At 33.6% G+C, this 7,180-nt stretch overlaps 1 pseudogene; it reads left to right on the top strand.

Annotated features, from left to right (window-relative positions):
- Positions 1-1,626: 1,626 nt before the first annotated feature.
- On the top strand, positions 1,627-6,539 carry LOC109548342 (glutaredoxin-2, mitochondrial pseudogene; annotated as a pseudogene).
- Positions 6,540-7,180: the final 641 nt, after the last annotated feature.

Here is a 7,180-nt window from a genome sequence, read left to right on the forward strand (position 1 = left end):
CATTCAAAAGGCAAAAACATATTTCACAATAAATTTAATGGTAAAGTAGTAAATATCCCTTATTTTATTTTCTACTTCACTTATACAAGAAAATTCAATATTCAATATATTCAATATCTATTTATGTTCTTGCTACTTTTCTTTATCTAAGATTGCTTGCGATAGCTGTTTTTGAAGAAATTGATTAGAAAAAACTATATGTATGTATATATAATTTTCATCTTTCAGTCTTGTGTGTGTGTGTGTGTGTTTGTGTGTGTGTGTATGTGTGTGTGTTCATATAACATCCAGGATTTTTCATTGTATTTATTGGAAAGAACAGGAACAAGTGTTGGTCTACTCCATCTCATCTTTGAGTAGGAGATTTTGAAAGAAGAAAATGTTCTGAATTGCCAAGAAAAATATCCAATACAGATCTCAGCAAACATATATGAACATCTCCCCAGTGTTGTGTATGTCAACATTGAATAACCAGCTCTCTGGGATAAAAATTTTTGAGTCTGAGGAACAGAAAGAAAAAAGGTTGAAGACAAGTTAACAGAGTCTAAGGGGCCACTGGGACACCATCAATGGACCAACATATACATTGTGGGAGTCACGGAAGGAGAAGAAAAAAAGAGGAGGAGACAGTATTTGAAAAAAATGGCTTAAAATTTCCCAAATTTGATGAAATATATAAATATAAACTTCTAAGAAACTCTACGTATTCCAAGTATGGTGAACTCAGAGATGTGCACAAAGACACATAATCAAACATTCAAAAGACAAAGACAAAGAGCGAATCCTGAGAGCAGCCAGATGGAGGTGACTCATCACATATGAAGAATCCTCAATAAAATTATTAACAGGTTTCTTATCACAACATTTGGAGGTCAAAAGTCAGGAGGCCTATATATTTAAAGTGATAAAAGAGAAAAATTGTTAACCAAGAATCCTATACTCAGCAAAACTGTCCTTCAAAGGTGAGGCAGAAATTAAGACATTCTTAGACAACAAAAGCTGAAGAAGTTTGTTACCACTAGACCTGCCCTTGAGCAAGAAATGCTCAACAGAGTCCTGCAGGGGTGAAATGAAAGGACACAAGGCAGCAACACAAAATCACATGTAGAAATAAAAAACTCACCAAATGTAAACATGTGGACAATTATAAAAGCCAACATTATTGTAGCAATGGTTTGCTACATATGTTGCTAAATATGTATAATAGCTAAGATATGAAAGCAAAATAAGTGTCCATCAACTGATGGACAACCTATTTTTCTATAGGACTCAAGAGATGAAAACATTTTTAAAAATTATTGCTCTAAAAGCTAGTACTATTATAACTGTGGTTTACAACTTAATGCTTTGTTTGAAACATAATTTAAGACTCTAATGCATTTAAAAGAATTATTAGTTAGTGTTTTAGTGTATGCTATATATAAAGATGTAATTTTGTGACCTCAACAACCAAAAGGGGTGAGGACAGTGCAGTAAGTGGGCAGAATTTTTGCATGTTATTGAATTTAAACTGGTAAAAATTCAAATCAAGACCGTGTGTTGGTGCCATGCAGATTTGGTGGGAACAAAGCTAGAGTGGCTTCAGTAGGCCATCTTGGTTGGGCAGCAGGAGCTTCTGCCTTTGGGATGGGGAATAGCACATCATCATCTTTGGGGAACTCAGCAACTGCTCCTGTGAATCAGACCCAAGAAACAATTTCTGATAACTGGGTGATGATTGCCTCAAAAACATCCTTTTCTTACAGTACAATGGCAAACATACTTTCCCATGACATGAATGTTAACTATAAAGTGGTGGAATTGGACATGCTTGAATATAGAAGCCAGTTAGAAGATATTCTTTTCAAAATACACCAGTGAAAGAAGTGTGCCAAGAATATTTGTCAATGGAACTTTTATTGGAGGTGCAACTGACACTCATAGGCTTCACAAGGAAGGTAAATTGCTTCCACTCTTACATCAGTGTATTTTTTACAAAGTATGAGGAAAGAATTTTAGTGATATGTGCTCATAACTTTGATACTAAAATGTCAACTATATAAAGTGATAATGCCTGATAGTGTATTTTAAATATTTGAAAGTTTTAAATTAGAAAATTATCTCTATGAAAAAATCATAATGAACAATAAATCACTGTGAAAAACTCAGAAATTCAAATTAGTGTTATAATTTTAAAATTATAAATGTAATCCTCATGGTAACCATAAAGAAATAGATAAATAACATACACAAAAAGAAAAGAGAAGAGAATTAAAATATTCCACTACAAATAATGAACAAAACTCAAAGGAAAAGACCAATGCAGGGAATGAGGGACAATAAAGCTGTAAAGCATGTAGAAAACAAATAGCAAAATAGAAGTTCTTGCTTATCAGTAGTTACTTTAAATGTAAATGGAAGAAATATTCCAATCAAAAGACAGAGGTTGGCAGAATAGCTAAACACACATTATCCAAGTGCATGCTGTCTACAAGAGATCCACGTCAGATCCAAAGAAAGACAAATAGACCAAAAGTGAGAAAATAGAAAAAGATATCCCATGCAAATAGTAACCTAAAGAGAATATGGTAGCTATACTAGTATTAGAAAACGTAGACTTTAAATCAAAAGAGTTTACAAGAAACAAAGAATAACATTATATATTATTAAAAGATTTAATACAGCAGAAACAACAATTATAAATATTTATTTACAGACAATAAGAAACCGTCAAAATATAGGAAGTAAAAATTGACAGAATTGAAGAAGTAGTTCTATAATAATAGTTGAAGACGTTAATAACTCACTATCAATAATGGGTAGATAAACCAGATAGAAAAAAGTAAGAAAATAGAGGACTTTAACAACACATTAAATTAACTATATCTAACAGACACATATAGAACACTCTACCTAATAACAACAACATACACATTCTTCTCAGGTGCACATGGGATATTTTCCAGGAAAAAGCATATATTAGGTCGTAAAGTGAGTCTTAAGAGATTTTAAAAGTTAGCTTTCATACAAAATACATTCTCCAATCCAATGGGATAAAGTTAGGAATCAATAACAGAAGGAAAACTAGAAATTTAACAAAATATGAAAATTAAACAATACTTTCTTAACAAATAGATCAAAGAAAAGATCATCAGGGAAATTAGAAAATACTTAGAGATGAATGAAAATTAAAACACAACTAACAAAACTTACAAGATGCAGTGAAAGTAGTGCTAAGGGGAAATACATGGCTATACAAGATAACATTAGAAGAAGCAAGAAAGATCTCAAATCAAAAAGATAATTTTAAAACTTAAGGAATTAGAAAAAAAAGAGCAAACTAAACCCAAAGCTAGTAGAAGGAAATAAATAATAAAGATTAGAACAGAGGTAAATGAAATAAAAAATAGAATAAAATAGAACGTAATCAATGAAACCAAAAGCTAGTTCTTCAAAAAGATCAACAAAATTAACAAACCTTTAGCAAGATTAAATACAAAAAAAAGAAAGAGAAGATTCATATTACTAAAATCAGAAATAAAAGTGGAGCAAGTCCCGGAAGCCCACATTCCGACCCTGACAAATCTTCCTCCAGTCACACAGGTCACAGTCCTGAGCCCCGCCCCCATCAAAGCCTCCTCTGGCCATGTGGGTCAGTGGACCCAAGCACCACCCACCTCCAAAGCTTCTTCTGGGTATGCTGGACTCTGCAGCCATGCCAGTGGAAGCCCACACCCCAGCTGGCCTACGCAGGTACCTGTGTTCTGGGCGAGCTTCAGGAGCAGACACTGGTGAGAGGAACATATGCAGGGGTGGGGCTGACAAAGTGGTTCAGAGACCTACCTAGAGGTTTTGGAGGGTATATTGGGGAGGTGGAGATTCGCTGTAGCTCACTATGGGGGCATGGATACTGATAGTGGAGGCACCAGGGAATTTTTTAATTTAATTAATTAATTAATTAATTAAAATTTTTTCCTTTTAATTTTTTTACATTGTTGTTCTGTTTTGTAGTTTCATCTTCTTTTTTATTTTTTCCAATTTATTTTTTATTTTACTAATTTTATCTCATTTTTTATTCTTTGTTATTGTTCTGCTCTTTTTTGCTTGTTGTCTTTTTCTGTTTGTCTTGTTCACTTGTTGGTTTGTTTTTTCAATATTTTTGTTTTGTTATCTTCTTTTTTATTTTATTTACTTTTTTTTCTTTTTGTCATTTTTCAGTGTCTTCAGTTCATTTAGCTTTTTGTTTAGTTTAGTTTAGTTTTGTTTTGTTTTCTGTTTAGGTTAGTTTTGTTTTTATTTTTGGTTTCAGTTTTTGGGCTCTCTTGTTTGGGTGTCTTCTTGTTTCTGGCTTTCCTTGTGTTTTGTTGTTATTGTTGTTTGCTTGTCAGTTTGTTTTTCATTTGCTTGTATTTGTTTTTGTTATTTGTCTTAGGTTTTATTTGTTTTCTTTTCTTTGTGTGTGTGTGTTTGTTTTTGTTCAGTTTGGTTTTTATTATCTGCCTTGGGCTTCCTTTTTCTTTTTCTTTTTTTTTTCCTGAGCCATGTGGTTTGCAGGGTCTTGGTTCCCAGGCCAGGTGTCAGGCCTGAGTTCCTGTTGTAGGAGCACCAAATCCAAGCCACTGGACTACCAGAGAAATTTATGTCCCAGGAAATATGATTAATCGGTGTGAGTTCTCATGGAAGTCCTCATCACAGCAATAAGACCCAGCTCCAACCAACTGCCTGCAAGCTCCAGTGCTGGACTTCTCAGGCCAAAGAACCAGCAAGACAGGAACACATCTGCACCCATCAACAAAAATAAGAAGACAAAGAAATATGTTACAGATGAAGGAGCAAGGTAAAATCCTACAAGACCAAATAAATGAAGAGGAAATAGGCAATCTACCTGAAAAAGAATTTGGAGTAATGATAGTACACATGATCCAAAATCTCAGACATAGAATGGAGGCATGGATTAAGAAAATACAAGAAATTTTTATGAAGGACCTAGAAGAACTAAAGAACAAACAAACAGTGGTGAACAACACAATAAATGAAATGAAAAATACACTAGAAGGAATCAATAGCAAAATAACTGAGGCAGAAGAATGAATAAGTGAGCTGGAAGATAGAATGGTAGAAATAACTGCCAAGGAGAAGAATAAAGAGAAAAGAATGAAAAGAAATGAGGACAGTGTCAGAGACCTCTGGGACACATTAAATGCCTTAATGTTCTAATTATAGGGATATCAAAAGAAGAGAAAGAGAAAGTGTCTGAAAAAATATTTGAAGAGATTATAGTCAAAAACTTCCCTAACACAGGAAAGTAAATAGCCACCCAAGTGCAGGAAGTGCAGAGACTCACATACAGGATTAACCCAAGGAGAAACATGTGAAGACCCATATTAATCAAGCTAACAAAAATTAAATTCAAAGAAAAAATATTAAAAGCAGCAAAGGAAAAGCAACAAATAATATACAAGGGAATCACCATAGGTTATCAGCTGATTTTTCAGCAGAAACTGCACAGGCCAGACGGGAGTGGCAGGATAGATTTAAAGTGATGAGAAGGAAAAACCTACAGTCAAGATTATTCTAACCATTTCAATGGAGAAATCAAAAGCTTTACAGACAAGCAAAAGCTAAAAGAAATCATCACCAACACACTAGCCCTATAACAAATGCTAAAAGAACTTCTCTAGGTGGGAAACACAACAGAAGAAAAAGATCTAAAAAATAAACCCAAAACAATTAAGAAAATGGTAATAGGAACATACATATATATAATTACCTTAAATGTAAATGGATTAAATGCTCCAACCAAAAGACACAGACTGGCTGAATGGATATTAAAAAAAAAGAAAAACACATATATATGGTGTCTACAAGAGACTGATTTCAGACCTAAGGACACATACAGACTGAAAGTGAGGGGGTGGAAACATATTCCATGCAAATGGAAATCAAAAAAAACTCAGAGTTGCAATACTCATGTCAGACAAAATGGACTTCAAAATAAAGACTGTTACAGGAGACAAGGAAGGATGCTACATAATGATCAAGGGATGAATTCAAGAAGATATAACAATTGTAAATATTTATGCACCCACCATAGGAGTACCTCAATACATAAGGCAAATGCTAACAGCTAAAAAAGGGGAAATCAACCATAACAAAAAAATAGTGGGGGACTTTAGTACTTCACTTACACCAAAGGCAAGATCATCCAGACAGAAAATTAATAAAGAAACACAAGATTTAAATGACACAATAGGCCAGATAGATTTAATTGATGTTTATAGGACATTTCATCCAAAAACAGCAGATTACACTTTCTTCTCAAGTTCACATGGAATATTCTCCAAGATAGATCACATCTTCAGTCACAAATCAAGCTTCAGTAAATTTAAGAAAATTGCTATCATATCAAGCATCTTTTCCGACCACAACACTCTGAGATTAGAAATGAATTACAGGGGAAAAAAAGTAAAAAACACAAACACATGGAGGCTAAACAGTATGTTACTAAATAAACAAGAGGTCACTGAAAAAAATCAAAGAGGAAATCAAAAAATACCTAGAGACAAATCACAATGAAAACATGATGATCCAAAACTTATGAGATGCAGCAAAAACAGGTCTAAGAGGGATGTTTGTAGCAATACAATCCTACCTCAAGAAACAAGAAAAATCTCAAATAAACAACCTAACCTTACATCAAAAGGAACTAGAGAAAGAAGAACAAACAAAACCCAAAGTTAGTAGAAGGAAAGAAATCATAAACATCAGAGCAGAAATAAATGCAGTAGAAACAAAGAAAACAGTAGCAAAGATCAATAAAACTAAAAACTGGTTCTTTGAGAAGACAAACAAAATTGATAAAGCTCTAGTCAGACTCATCAAGAAAAAGAAGGAGAGGATTCAAATCAATAAAAACAGAAATGAAAAAGAAGTTACAATGGACACCACAGAAATACAACGCATCGTAAGAGACTACTACAAGCAACTCTATGCGAAGGACAACCTGGAAGAAATAGACAAATTCTTAGAAAGGTATAACCTTCCAAGACTGAATCAGGAAGAAAGAGAAAATATGAACAGACCGATCACAAGTGCTGAAATTGAAACTGTGATTAAAAATCTTCCAACAAACAAAAGTCTAGGACCAGATGGCTTCACAGGTGAATTCTATCAAACATTAAGAGAAGAGCTAACACCCATC

This window comes from Tursiops truncatus, chromosome 17 (genome assembly GCF_011762595.2).
Source record: "Tursiops truncatus isolate mTurTru1 chromosome 17, mTurTru1.mat.Y, whole genome shotgun sequence".
In the NCBI taxonomy this organism is placed as follows: domain Eukaryota; kingdom Metazoa; phylum Chordata; class Mammalia; order Artiodactyla; family Delphinidae; genus Tursiops; species Tursiops truncatus.